At 39.8% G+C, this 15,523-nt stretch overlaps 1 long non-coding RNA gene across 1 annotated transcript in view; it reads left to right on the forward strand.

The window, feature by feature from the left end:
- Window positions 1-15,523, forward strand: part of LOC136991664 (uncharacterized) — a 47,366-nt gene that overhangs the window by 8,375 nt on the left and 23,468 nt on the right. Inside the window, exon 2 of the long non-coding RNA XR_010883874.1 lies at window positions 4,960-5,103. This is a non-coding gene — a long non-coding RNA (uncharacterized lncRNA). The remainder of the gene's footprint in view (window positions 1-4,959; window positions 5,104-15,523) is intronic.

Here is a 15,523-nt window from a genome sequence, read left to right on the forward strand (position 1 = left end):
GTGGGGATTGAAAATGACCCATCCAAAGAACCTGATCTACCCAGGTACTGTAAGCTTGACACATTGGATTCAGTGGGCATATGAAATATAGCTGATCTGCAGAGCAATTGCACAGCATGTTATGGACTTATGCTTGTTTCAAAAGTAAAGCAAAGCACATTCCTGAAATTTTTGACTACAAAATATTTTTCATTTTTTAATGGCACTTGAGTGTCTTTTCTGAACCCTTTCAGTGTCTCAACACTGAATTAGTGGAGATCAATCACACAAATGTCAAATAGGGCTCTCCACTTTTGATCTATATGTACATTTATGGATTGCATTAGCTCTCTTGGCTACAGAATCGCATTAGAAGCTAATGCTTGGTAGACAATCCACATTATGCTCTGCCAAATCTTTTCTGGGTCACATCTTCTCAGGATAGGTCTTCCAGCTTCTACCTGTTCTTTGAATATGATCTGCATTCTTTCTTCCTAGACCTATAACATTATGGTTGACTATATTTTTCTGCTTGTGTCCAGTTTGCCATGCCACCCAGATTGTTCTGTATTATTGACCTGTTTTCATTCTTCACAGCTCCTATAATCTTTGTTGTATCTTTAAACATCATCATCAGTCAGGCCTAGGTGTACTAACGTTTTGCTGTCAGTATGTTTGTCTGTCCTATGCACCTTCCCACCCAAGCTTCTACACAGGAATTTGTTGAGGCAGCATAGTCCTGGTAAATGCAGGATGTACAAGCAATAGAGACACAGTGCCTTCTGTTTTGCTCAGTCTCCTTTATGGTGGCCTATATCACATCATTTCTGCTGCCTATGGACTGGGCCTTGCTTTTCATAAGCTAACAGTAGTCTTGCAGACTAGTCTTTTAAGAGAAACTTGATTTTTTTACACACATGCTGCTACCCCAAAAGACATGGAGACACAGCACTGTGCAGACATCGCAGCCCAATTCCAAGGGAACAATTCTATATCAAGGCTGGATACAAGAAACCTTCTGAAAGACTCAGGTTGGAAGGACTAAAAAATGGTACTCGCTTGTCCACTGAGAAAACAGACTCTCTGTGCCGCTACACTGACATGCATGAGATGTACCTTAAGATAACCCTTCTGATAGCAGGGCCATCTGTGCTGACAAATGAGTACATGAACTTCCCCAGAGACCCAGAAAAGCTAATTGCACCCTCTTGCATATTTGTGACAGGCAAAACTTCCTCTTTCCAAAGAACTTGAGTTGTGTACAAACAGGAAAATCTGTACCGGAAAAAGAGAACATTGTCAAGAACTTGAAACAATAGAATATCAGAATAGAAATGCTAATGAGGTATCAAATATTCATTCTCTCTCTGCCCTTTCCTGCTAGTAACTTAATAACAGTTTTCCTCCAAATTATCGGTGTGATTATCTCACAGATAATAGGAATTCCCTAATATGTGGTGGGCATTATGCACTTCTGATTTAAAATTATGGTAATTTGTTTCTCATTCACTAGTTAAAGAGTTTGGTCATGTAGTGAGACCAATAAGACTATTAGGTGAGCAAATATGATATTGCTATTCAAGAAAAAAGCAAATCTAGAAAAGGTTAAATATTTTTGTTTCTTTGATATTATGTGAGCACAGATCCTGTTTGCAGCCTTTTGAATTTTTAAACCTTGCAAACAGTATGTGTAGTTAAGTTATAAAAATGGTCACCTAGTATTTATATATCAAGCAAGAACATTCAATTTTTGAATTAGAAATACATTTTTGGAAAGTTTGGTTTCATATGCTAGCGCTCAAGCAAACCTCTAAGTGTTTGCTGCCAGGCTAAGACCTGAGGCTAAGACAGGGATCTGACTGTCTCCTTGCTACAGGAGCAAGCACTTTGTACTGGTCACTGTCAGAGACAGGGTTTTGGACTAGATGAATCTGGCCTATCTGCACTGGTAAGTAACATCCCTAAATTGAAACTTCATTTCTGAATTGCTGTACTCTCTGTAGACTTGGTTTACTAGCTCCCTGTATATAATTTTTTATGTCACTTCCTAGATAATGAGATATTTTAACAGTAGATTTTGAACTAATTCACAGAATCACACAGAAACCAAACTATGTCAATATTGCCATTAAATGGAACATTTTTGTTTTCTTTTTAAGTTAGCCTTTCTTTATATGTAGACTCTTGGCACCACCTAGTGTTTGAATATGCAGACCAACTCTGTAGATCTCTGGGCACAGAGTAGCTCTACAAAAGGGTTTAGTTAGCTATAGTAAAAACTAGTGGTGCTGGCAACCATCCCCTAATTAATTTCATGCAATTAAGCTTTTCCAGTTGCAGAATGCAAATATACCAGAGGAGAATATGCAAACTCCTTTCCATGGTTGTGGCTTCCAATCCCTCCTCTGTCTCATAATGAGAACTGGAACTAAAAAATCAGTTCAGGCTTCCTGAATTGAAATGGACATCTGTGTGTCCATTAATGACAAATGTACAACACTTATCATGGAAATAAGGAGGATGTTAGATGAAGCTTCAAGCACAGCTCAGATGGAGAAAATGATTTTGCTCCTCTTCTAGACTGGTGCCAGCTCCTCACCCAAGCCATAACAGCAGCTCTCTGCATCCTAAATTTAGCTGGTGTTTATCCCCCTTTCTAGGAGATGATGTTGACCTCCCAGTTCTTACATGGAGTTCTGCAGAAACAGAACCATAATTACAAATATATGTAATCTATAATTACATATGCTACTCTGCAGAAAATCTGCCAGCAAAGCTTTTCTGTCAAAAAAGTTTGGTTTGCTACCAAAGCATTGATTTTATTAAGATCAGTAAAAAAATGTATAGTTTAGTATAGAAATCTATGGCTTCTAATGAAGCTCAGAGAACGTAGTTTCTGATTTCTGATATATTGGGACCATAACTTGCAGCAGCTGAGTGAAAAGATCTGTGTGAAATGTACAGTGTAGTTAGCCAAGTGTGAAGGGGAAAAAATTGCTGTGATAACAAATTACGCTTCCTTCTATGTGCTGTGAGAAATGTGGTCAAGCAAGAAAATTACATCTCATTGTCAGTTTATGCCAGGCCTAATGAAAGGCAGGAGAGGCGATATCATTTTTAACTGATAGCTTTGCTTGTTTTTTGTGACTCCATGAATGTGACCCAGCTGCTGGTTATTGAGGTATTGACAGGAATGGCTGGGAAAAGACAATCTGCTATAGATAACTAGAGATAGAGGCAGAGGATGCGTAAAAGAAAGAACAGAGAGGATATTCAGCATTTAAACAAAACTTTATGGATTCTCCTACATACACTGAATTTGGCTATGCAAGGAACAGATTCTGAGTGCTTTCCTGGAAAGGTAATCAGCTGGACTAGAGAGCCTGACCCATTATTAAGGAAACAATTGTGATTTTTTTTCTGTGGCTGTGTTTTCTGAAAGAATTAAGCATCTGGTCTAAGGTTGTCCTTTATGCTCCCTCTCTAGTAAATGCAGAGAGAAAGCATTTTCAGAAGGTGATTCATTCTGTGTATCTGAAATTTATTTCAGCATAGATGAATCCAGAGCTCAAGGGGTAGTTTTTCCATTCCTGGATTGTAGAGGAGGCCTAAAGGACAAGCTTAGACATGATGCCAATTTTAGATGATTTAGGTGAGATGAATCCTGTACTAAGTCAGAGGTAAGAAGCAAGGTGAGGAGAAGACAAATGAAGAAAAATGCACCATTAATACTGTGAATCCCCCTTTCTCTCTCAGGTGCCTGTTATTTATTCAGCATATTGGAGGAAAAGGTGACAGGCCGGATAGTCTTGAGACCTATGTCCTGTGAGTGCATGAACTGATCTGCAGCACTTGGCATCTCTGTTCCTTGCTGCCCTCTGCCCATGGACTCCATCTATATCTGTTTTAGATCACTTTTTGTTGTATTAGATGATCTGATGAATGCATGAATCTACTCATAAAACAAATGGCAAGATTAAGCATTTCTCTGGGGGCTGATTCCACCCAGGTTTATGTTCAAACTAGTTGACAGAACCTTACTTGAGTTGTCTGCAGCTTGATTGTGGCTGGTGAATATAGGCCCTGAGGCTTTCCTCTCTCACAGCTGTCACAACATAATATCCTAGTCTGTCCTTTAGAGTGAGCACAAAATCCTTATGGAGGGTCCATATCAGCCATTTCCGTAGAAAAGAATCTGGGGTTACGTGGATCCATAAGCTGCATATGAATCAGGCATGTGATAGGATTGCAAAACAGACAAATGACATTCTGGGAAGTGTTAATAACAGGGTCATGCATAAGACAAAGAAGGTCATTTTTCTGGTCTGTTTGGCACTGGATTTTTATTCCTCAGCTGGAATAGAGTCTCTTATTTTGGACACTGTGTTTTAAAACAGACATAGAAAAAACAGAAAGAGTTGAGAGAAAAGCAATGGAAATGACAGACAGCTCAGAAAATCTAACCTCTGAGGAATGACAGAAGGAAGTTAGGCTAAAAAAAAAACAGAGAAAACTGAGGGAAGGGGAAATATAGCAATCTTTAAAGTATGTTTTCAGTTGTTACCCAGTAGATCATCTGTTGTCTGTGTTTGGTGCAGGTAAGAAGTTAAGAAGTTAAAAAGTAATTAGCTTAATTTACAACAAAAGAGATTTAGATTAGCAATTAAAAAATTTTTCTAGTTAGAAGGGCAATGAAATGGGGGTGAAGGAATGTTACCTGCAGTCGTTGTAGAATCACTTTCACTGGAAGCTGTTAAGAACAGAAGCATCGGTCAGGAATAGTCTGATATATTTCATTCTGTGTTGGTGCTGGGAATGGGCTAAATGATGGTAGGAAATCTCTTTCAGCTTTAGATTTCTAACTCTCTGTGGTACTGTCAAAATTCAGTAAAAGCTGTATTTATTTTGCTCAGATGGAGTGGCACATATACGTGACCTTCCCCATCAATTTAATCATATGCCTGCCTTTTATTCCTACAGCTTGCATTCCTTGGCTGTCTCTCTATGTCCAAATTGCAGTGGAGCCTGACTACCAGCCTGTCTTGGACCAGGACCTTGTTGCCTTCCTCCATGCGTTTTTCACTTCCATCCTGGATCACTGCACTCACTTTTATTAGAACAAAGGTAATCTGAATTAATACAAAAGAAGGCTGTACCTGTACTCAGTATTGTGTCATCCACAGAGCACATTTCATCTCTCTTATATAGACTGCATTGACTTCCACTTAATTTTCAGCTAAGTTAAAATGTTTATTTTGTCATCAAAAGCTCTATAAGGCTTGGGCTCTGTCTATCTAGGGGTATCTCTACATTAATCGTGCTAGGGTGACTGTCTTGTACCTGGGGTATTCCTGTTAGCTTTGGTGCTAACAGCAGTCTAAACAATAGCAACATGAACCTAAGTACAAGCTGTGGAATCTACCTAAGATGCTAATTACAAGTATGAGAGCAAGCTCCATGATGCTACAACTACACCTAGATGGAAATCCATACTATGCAGTTTACAGTCAATTTGAGTGTGTCTGTGACTGTACATAGATGTTTTTGAGGATTCTTTGAGGATTCTGCTCTTCTGGCTCTTTACATAAGCTGGTGAGATCAGCTCAGCTGGTTGCCTGAAACGTAAAGTTCTGGGGGCTAGCTGTTTTCAAAGGTGAGCTCTTGAATTTGAGTCTTTCCCTTAGTTTCCAAAACCTGTAAGACTTCCAGAACTGGTGGGAAGCTATTATTCAATTCTGATCTGGTCTAGAAAGATTTATCAACAGAAGATACCTTTTATCACCATTGGTTTGCATGTATTTGTATATGTTTGATGCTAGCCAGCAAAACCTATCCTTTCTGTCACCTAAATAAAACCATCTTCCTGAAAGACACCAATTCTTCACTAAAATTCAGCCCTTGGCAAAAGTCCAGCCTAGGTGTACTCTCAGGACACTCTAATGTCGGCCAGCATGAACCAGTGCAGGTTCTATGGGGCACAGGCTTCCAGTAAAGAAAGCCCGAGGCTTTCTCTGAGAGATGGATCAAGTAGGGAGGCTTTTGCTTTTCTTTTGTGGAATAGGGATTTCTATCATGGTCATTTTTTGACATCACATTAATGTCATTAGTTCATCTTCTGGGTGTTTGTGTTTTGTTGTATTGTACATGTCTGGAATGTCATAACAGGCAAAGTACAAACATCAGATAAATAATGGTGGGACTGAATAAGGATGTCAGACTACAGCTCTGTATAAATGAATGTTTGTTTGTAGTCCTAACTAAATTCTGATGGGTTATTTTTACTCTGTTTTGAGCTCTCTCTGAATATTTAAAGTTTGTACTATGTTCAATCTGATTAACTGTGCTCATTGCTACAATGTGAAGGATTAAATCTAGTGTTTCTAAATAACAGAAAAAAGATGTATTTTGAGAACTGCCTGGAAATAGGCCCAGACTGCCAACTTTAGCTCTGGACCCCATATTTTCATCATTTAATTGAATACATTTTGTTAATTGTCTGGAAAGTAGCTTTGATCTACTGTGTCTATGCACTTATTTACTTCCTTAGACTAAAAAAAAATCGTGTTTTCCTGCAGTTTATCTCCCTGTTAGAATAGGATTGAATGGTTTGAAAATATGAATGGACTGGCTCAGAGGAAGAGGGAGAAAGGTAGTTCTGAGCCTTTCTTCCACACTTTCCTCATTCTCAGGAACTGAAGGTTATTTAGAGAAAGATCATTTTCATACTGCTGAGTTTGAAAACAGCATATTCTGGTTATATTTCCTTGTGCTTACACTCATGACCAATCTAGGACAGGGCAGCAGATGGTGGAGAGGGGAAAGAAGGGGAAGCTGGTGGAATATGGCTGACTGAGCTGGCACTGTCAGGGAGCCCACAGCTCCTTCATTAGCATTGCTGTCCAGGGTCTTTATGTAGTATGGGGGCACCAGAGTGGATGAGACCCTGTGACCTCTGAAGCACTGGTGGTGAAGTCCTAGGTTCTGATTTTAAATTTAACACATGTTGGATTTCTAATGTTGCTGATTTCTAATGTGTAAGCATGCTGAAGGGCTTTTCTCTCTTCTTCTCCCTTAGGGTGTGCCTAAGAGGAGGTTGGAGATTGGTCACTCCAAAGCTCTTATTATCCCAAAAGGGGTTAATTAATGTATCTTGTCTCAGTCAAGAACCAGTAGAAGCTTCATGCAATGAACCTTTAAAAATGTTTATGTTGCATATATATTTTAATGTATAGACCAATATAGAATGTAAGATCCTGTGAAAGATACATTCCTCACTGAATTATGCCATGTAGCAACCACAGGGACAAGGGTTTACAGTTTATTGAAGCAAGTGCTTAGCAAGTGCTCCAGCTGTCCAGTATATCCTCCACTGTATCCGGAAGATAAAAATTAGCTTTTACGCTCAGATGCAGAAACAGAAGAGGAAAGAAACAGTGTGTAAAGGTAACTATCATTTGATAAGAGGAAGAGACAATGGAGCTGTAAGAATGAAACATGTCTCATGCTCCCATTCATCCATTCACACACCTGATGCCAGAGAGACCATGCCTCCAGAAGAATATAGAGATGAGAATCTGGTATTAAAAGGGATCTTTTGCCTCACTTCCTAAGGTGTTGACAACTGTGACTCATCCTGCAGATTTTAGTATCTGCAGGATACTAAAAAGAGATCAGTTTATTAACACATGTGACTTGAAGGTTATATATGCTTACACTTACACAATAATGACCTTGTCAGGTAACAACTGAACAAAGGGGGAAGACATAGTGGTTAAACTCATATTTCTTCCAATCTTGCTATATAGTATTTTAAATAGTAAGCTGTAATATTTAATAAACAGGCTTCCAGTTTGGCAGGAGGGATAAATAGTAGAAGAGCTAGAAGTTCATCCAGAAGGATACTTTCTTCTCTTTCTAATTGTCTTCTGCAAGGAATGTTCCTAAAACAATAAGCTCAGAATTCAATTGGGAAAATGGTAATTGTTTTCCACTCCTGTCATCAGGAAACTGAAGGCTGAGCAAAGCATTTAACTCTTGTTATTACAACCACAGATATCTGTAGAATTCTCCCTACTTCTCAAACCTCCTCAAATTGTTTGGAAACTGTTTGCATTCAATGAGTTTAACACTTCAGGATAGGTATGTGGACTGTACAATCAGTCTGAATGTGCATGTCTGAAAAAAACATATATGGAACTATTACAGGGGATTGTTTTTTCTGTAGCCGCATGGTACCTGCTAGCCACATTTACTTCAAGTTGTTCACTCAACAGGATTAGAGCTGGCAAAAAATCAGTTATGATCAAGAGGGATGTATTCAAAGTTCAGGACCAACTTTCTAACTTTAAATACTATTAATAGGTCAGGTTCTGGCTATTCCCTAAGTCATTACAAAGAAACAGAGACCCCTGCCTGAGCACCTGCTGCCAACTTCTGAGATACTGGAGTGATTTCCAGTCCCTCAGGACAAGAGTAGGTTGGGCTGGGAATGCAAAACTACTTCTTGGTTTCTCAAAGGATGAAACTTCTGTTCAGCTAAGTCAAAATGAGTTTCGCTATTGTTTTGAATCAAGACAAGAATTTAAACCTAGGAGTTTTATGTCTCTCTCAGTGGAGTTGGGGTCAGCAGGGAGTGATGTTGGCAGGGCAGTGTTTCTCCTAGCAGCGTCAGAGGAGGGACAGAGCCTGCCTTGCTGCAGCCATGCTGCATGCGGAGCAAGTTCAGGGGTCCCTCTGCGGCACCGCCCTGCCTGCTTCCATCTGGTCCCATGGCTTCAGCTCTGTCTCAAAGGCAAGAAGTGGAGAGGCTGCAGGTAGTCCTGCAAGGAACTTTCTCTGTCCTTTCATCCAGAGTATTAGGTTCAAGGAGGATCTTTAAGAAGTTCCTGCTGCTTCTCCTCTATGGTGGATTCCTTAGCTGGTATCCTATAACATCTTGCCTGGGTTTCTATACAGAGAAAAGAAGGACTGAATTCTTTGGGGGCATGCAGTAGCTTGCTGCAGAAGCCTGCCAAAGACTGGCTGAGCAGCTGCTTCCCTTTCATCTTCACGACCATACTGAGAATCAGCCTCACTGGCATGGGACATCCCAGAGAGGAAATGAGATTATTCCTGTAAGGACTTACCATCCTGCATCACTGCTTGTGTCTCCTAAGTAATCCTGTTCTGTCACATACCACCCTGCTCAGTGGGATGATATCTGAGCTACCTCAGTCGCTGGCTCCTGCCCGTGCCTTCTAACATCTTTGCAAGATTTCATGCACTATTGGTAGGAAAAATGTCAAGGACAGAGAGCCAACTGATCGACACTGGCTCCTGAACAAGACATGGTCCCTGAAATGTGTGTGTGCAAAATCAACAGCTCGTCTAAAAATGATTGCTTGCATATACAGATGCAGGAGTTGGTGAGCATCACAGATTGTATGCATTTTGTCAGCTATTCTGTTCAGGTGCACTTTTAAATGTTAGACATTAGGACTGGGATTCAATTGCTTGATCAGGGCATCTAGTGCTTTTTAGATCCTGCTTGGCCTCCTGCTGCCACTGCAGAAGGGCTCAGGTCTCCTGTAGATCCTTATCATATCTGCCAGCCCAGTGCCGGTGTCTTGGACGTCCTAGGGCATCTAAAATGGCACAGATCCCTAGTTGAGGCACCCTGATCACTACAAAAATGTCTGCCCCAGAGGGGAAGATGGAATATATTTGAAGTTCAAAGTCCATATTTTCTGGGTAGCATAAAAGGGTTTCCTTTGGAAGGAAGTAAGAACCATAATATATGGCTTAATTGTCTCAATTAAATGGATCATTAGGAGAACTACAAGCCCTTCAGGCTTTTGTAGGCAAAAGGAAAGCTGAAAGGTCATGAGCTGTCACATGCAACTAAAAACAGTGAGTACATAGTAAATGCATCTATAATTTGTATGTAAACTACAGTGAAGAATGCCTGTTTTGATGTCACTTGACTGTTTTCATGCAATCAAAGATTGTGTGGTCCTTTGATAAAGAATAATAATAAAAAAGAAATAAGATGTTGGGCTTTAGATTCTCAGGGATATGTCTTCAGCTTCTCATGGCTGTTCAAGCACGGCACACCGCATCTACACAGTAAACCTCAGTTTTTCCATTAGCACCAGGCCAAAGTTCAGCAGGCTCTGCTGTTCAGCAGTCACTCAACTGACGTTCACATCCATATTTACTGATCCGCAGAGCAATGTACATAGATGACAAAACTAGCAGCTCCGGGATTTATTGACTTCTTGTGCCTCAAGTCACACCAGTTAAACCAAACTAGCAGGGTCCTCTAAACTGGATGTTGAATTTGCAGTGTATGTAAATAAGTTATTGAACAGCTTCCTAATGGTCAGTCTTGTCTTTTTAAGATACGTATGCATTTTTTCTCTCTCAAAAAGCCCCATCACTCCTGATGAGAAAGAGAGAGGAGATCCTCCTAGCTCAGGTCTGGAGAGAGAAGGACCTGTGAAAAATCCCAGCAGTACTGAAAGAAAGGAGGGGCAGTAGAAGGAGTGAGGGGAGGACAGATAATGGAGAGCAGGACAGTAGGAAAGAAAGTTGCAGGTTGAGGCAGAATTGTGTATGTCAGAAATGGAAACTCAGAGCTTTGTTGTGGTCCCGTTTTAGTAAGAAGACTGACTCCACTGAAATCTGTGGAAAAAATTTCAAGGAGGTAAGAGCTAGGCCTGTAGTCTTTTTTTTTTTCCCCCTGCAGCTCTCCTACTTTATCTGTAGCTTTACTCTATATCTTTAGCTCTCCAAGGTGGAACTAGTTTGTTCAAAGCTTGTTCTATGTTACCATGAAGGTCAGATGTTCAAATACTGCAAAAATATCTTCTCATTTGTGCATGAAAAACTACTTCAGCGTTCATTGCCATCGCATGACCCCAGGTCTTTAGTTTGTTTTGTGGACAAACAGAGAGAGGAGGGATGGAGCATGCACTGAATGAGTGTGTTACACAAATGGAATGCACAATACCCGGAAGGTGAGCTTCAGCTATGTGCAACAAAGGTGCACTTGAAATGCTGCCACCAAGTCCTTCTCCAGGATCTGTACATCTAAAAGGAACTCTTAAATTTATATGGCAATTAAGCAGACGCACTTAGTTAAAACCTTGTTTTTTTCTGGAAAACAAAAGGGAAATTAACAAAACAAGCAAGCTAACCAATTATCTAAACAATTAGCTTTACTGCAAAAATATACACTGGGCCTCTAAGAGACAATTTCATATGGTGCCATTCTAAGTCCTAAAAGTAGTGTTAGAACATTGAAAAGCTGACTGGCATTTAACTGTAATGGAGCTGTAACACCGAGATAAGTTTATTTGAAGAAATATTAAAAGTGCCAGGATAATAAATGTACTTATAATGCTCTGTATGTTCTTGCAAAGCCCCATATTCTTCCCTGCTGATTTTTCCTCTAAAACAAAATAAATGTTAGCAATAATATTGGCTCATATCACCTTACAAAGCTGTAAAATCATATATCATAAGAAACAGGTTTTCTTTGCCAATGAAAATAGAAAAAGATTTTCACATTCTCCAATGTCTTGGCTTGTGGCATTCAGAGTAAAATCAGCCATTTTTGAAAAATAAAAGATTATTTTATGGAAAACTTATGTTCCTTAAGATGCTAAAAGCTATAAAAAGGGGCTTTCTTGAAATCATTGCAATTTTTAAAAACAATAATACAACTCACATCTTTTCTAAATCAAATATAATTAGTTTTAGTAAATATCTCACAAAAAGAATAAACTTTTCTAGCAAGCAAACATATCATACCAGACCTTGTTTTTTTTTTTTCAATGTCTCTTTTGTAGCATATTGATGAGATCAGTCAATAAAAGTTCAAGAAAATTTCAGAGGTGAAAAAATGTGTTATGACAGATTGAATGACACATGGGAATACTGCATCCGTACTGTCAGTACTGTTAGAGTTCTATGTCAGCACTACTCTGTCAGGAGGAGAATACAATTACTACATAAAAATAATAAATCTTAGCAGAGCATCAATCTAAATGTAGAGATAAAAGTGTCAGAAGTGTTCAAATTACAGATGAATTGCATGGGAAAGCCTTTACCTTAAAAGCGTATTAAGCAAAGTGTATGAAACTTAGGAAATAATATTTTGAAGGTCATCTAGGCCTCTCCAACTCTGTTTCCTGTGCATGTAAACATATATACTGTTCCTCACACGAGAGAGGACTCATCAGGAGCACAGGCTTCTCCCTCTATGCCTCTTCATCTCTTCATTTATTCATAAGCCCTGCAGCCAGACAGCACCATCGCGTGTCATCTTCTCTCACTCCAGCATAACATAGGCAGTTGAATTTAACAAATCAAGCCCATCATTTGTAGTAGAAAGATACCGAGTCTGGCTTTAGAAATGGCAAATGCCAAGGAGTTGACAATCCAGCCTTCTCCTATTTCCCTGCAGCCCAGGATCTGAGCCCAAGAATTCTGGCCCACAGAAGGGAGCTTATCTGTGTGGAAGGAGTTACTTGCAAAGCATAGGAAAGTAACAAGGATTCCCTCACAGACCCCCTTGTTGAAGGAAAGCTCCATTTATTGGGGCAGAATTTCCTTAAGTTGCATGCACAAGCAAAGACTGGAATATACAGCGTTGGATAGCTAGAAGGACAGACTGGTGAAAATTCCAGGAAAAGTGAAAACTCCTTTCCAAGCTTTTTAATTTTCACAATATTTACTGCAGATCACAGAAGTCACATCAGCAACCTGAGGACTAATTTTCTACCAGAAAATCTCAGATCACTCAGCAGTGCTAAATGAATAGAAAAGAAAAATAGTAATTTATTTTAAGTCCTTTTCTTGGCTTGCCTAAGTTTCAAACACAAGACATTTGTCTTGAACAGATACTACAAAAACCCTTTTTATGGAGTATGTATCTGCCAAATTTTAGCCCCAAGGAAGAGGAGAAGATGTTAAGAGATAAGAAATTAACAGATGACCTTTGAGATCACGAAGGGTTGTATTGCTGCAATATCAGGTATCACAGCTTGGTGCAGGAGCACTGTAATTCCATAGTGTGTGAAAGGAAGGCCAACAAAGTCAAAGAGATTTATAATGCATTCAGATTTGAAGGGAAAGTGAAAAAATCAGTTGTCTTTATTCATAGCATAATGAATTTCTGCAGTACTTTGAAAAGCACCCTTAATTACCAGCATAAGTTCAGAGCATGCTGAAAAAAGATATGACCATCGTCGTAACCATTCTGCAGTCAGTGTCTAAACACCCCTAGGAATGAACATCTTGCTGACAATGAGAGAACTGCAGTACTGGTTACACATTAAAGCACAAATTTTGTTCTCATTTGAACAGTTATTGGCAATAACTCCAGCAGTCAGCAGAGATCTTCCAGATTTACTTCTGTGAAAGAGAGGACAGAACCTGGTCCTGAATGACTTACTTTATTGGTTTCTGCTCTGCTTGCATAGAAATCATAAAGAGAAGAAGGATTTAGTTGATTTTATTTAAGCAGTTTGGTCACAAAACAAGTCTATTCTAACAGCTTTTTTAGAATTGTATGGATAAGTGGGAAAAGAATACTAGAATGAAACCAATCTTACAGTAAGACAAGTAAAGTTATATAAAAGTTCCCATGTTTGATATTAAGCACAAACATTTTGTGGGGATTAGTGAGACATGAAACTACAGAATCAAGGAAAAAAACAACCACTAAAATAGGCCTTCCACTACAAGGAAAGAATAACAGAGATTTAGAAGCACAACTGAACAGCTATGAAAGTTGATAACTAAACTGCCTATCTTGACAGTGTCTGTCACAAGGATACCACATAGCATTAGGAGGATGAAAGAGAAATTCATTACAAGCATTATTCTTGGTTGTTGAAAAACCTATGAAATCTCTTCTGTGGCACAACCTGTGAAGCTTTGGCACTTGGTACCTTAAAATCAGAATGAGAAGCTAGTGCAATACACTCAGAATCTCAGCTAACATTTTTCCAGCAACTCACCACCAAAATAAAAAAAAATTGAAGGCAGAGTTAAACAAACTGAAACACTGACAAAACTAAATGAATTCCCAGTAATATGAAAACTTTGGCTCTCTGAGCTGAAGTGATATTCCAGATGGAGATTATTTGGAGTTATGGTAATGAACTGTGTAAAGCTAAAGGAATAGTAATAAAGAATGAAAATGAATCTGATTATTAAATGGAGAGGACAAGAAAATGTACAATTGAAAGATGAGTGTGTTAGTCAGCAACATGAAACAGGATACTTTTTGCAAGAAATTGGCTCCAAATCCTGCAACATGTCAATTCTTTTTCAAAACAAAACCAGCAACTTTGAAACCTGACTTGTGCCTGCACCGTTATTTGACAACAGGAAACAGAGAAGGGGTAAAATAAGTCCATCCATCCTTCTCTTGCTCCTTAGGCTGGCTAGCAGAGCTGCTTTGAAGTATTTAGCCTGGGAGCCTAGTGCTGCGCTAGTGAAAGCTTACAGAGGACCCCATTGCTCAGGCAAATGGGCGCTGCAGCGCCTTTGCACTGGAGCCCTAAGTCCCTGAAGGTTAGTGATAGTGAACACTTACCACCTTCCTCTTCACTCTAAAGGGTGATGGGACAAGGGATAAAGAAGATATCTGGGGTGAGAGAGGGTTTGAAGGGGGCTCCCCAGTGCCATCAAAACTAGCCATAGTCAAGACCTCAGGGGCTAAGCAGGGTTTCTAAACTTTTATGCCCTGGTTGGGCGGCCAGTTCAGCACCGACGGCCTTCCTTCCTCTGGGGTAACAGTGATGGCAGCCCGGGAGAGGATGCCAGGGGCTCCTCTGCCACACTCCAGGGCATCAAGAAATCCAAATCTTTCTTAAAGCAGGAAGAGTTCCTTACAAATGCATTTTAATTCAATGTGATACAAGGCTACAGATGACATTCACACTTTTAAGCTCCTCACAGCTCAGTTTCCAGTTTGATCTCGCCTCTCTTTACCAGAGACCACCTCCCGCCCCTCCACTCCAGCTGGAGTCCTGCACTGTACTCACAGACATGCTCTGGCCAAGTTAAATATTTTAAACAGGGAAGCAGTGAAATCTTTTCCTTCTAAGGACTGAAAGCCTTCTGAACACCTTTAACAGGTCACAACCTGATGCACAACTTAATGTTATCTAATGATAACCAGAAAAATAAATAAACTATGTGTTGGCAAGTAGTATGAAATAAAATCACAAGCTAGGTTGGGGCCCAAACCCCTATTTCCTTCTCACTTGTTCTTCCTATCTCTATCCCTCACCAGTTTAAAATCTTAGTTTTCTTCCTTAAAGCAGCCATTTGGGGTTGAGAACAGGGAGTAAAAGCCACAGCCTTTGAACACTTCACTTTCTCTCAGCCTTTCAAGAGAAACACAGCAGCAGCGGGGAAGGGCCTCATCTTTCTGGACACTGTCATGCCCTGAACTCCGAAATCTGGACGTCTGTAATTTCTGCACCAGCCTCCCTTTGCTTAGTCCATTGCTGTTGTTTGCTGTTTCTCCTTCAGTTTATTCATCCTA

This window comes from Apteryx mantelli, chromosome 3 (genome assembly GCF_036417845.1).
Source record: "Apteryx mantelli isolate bAptMan1 chromosome 3, bAptMan1.hap1, whole genome shotgun sequence".
NCBI classification, from domain to species: domain Eukaryota; kingdom Metazoa; phylum Chordata; class Aves; order Apterygiformes; family Apterygidae; genus Apteryx; species Apteryx mantelli.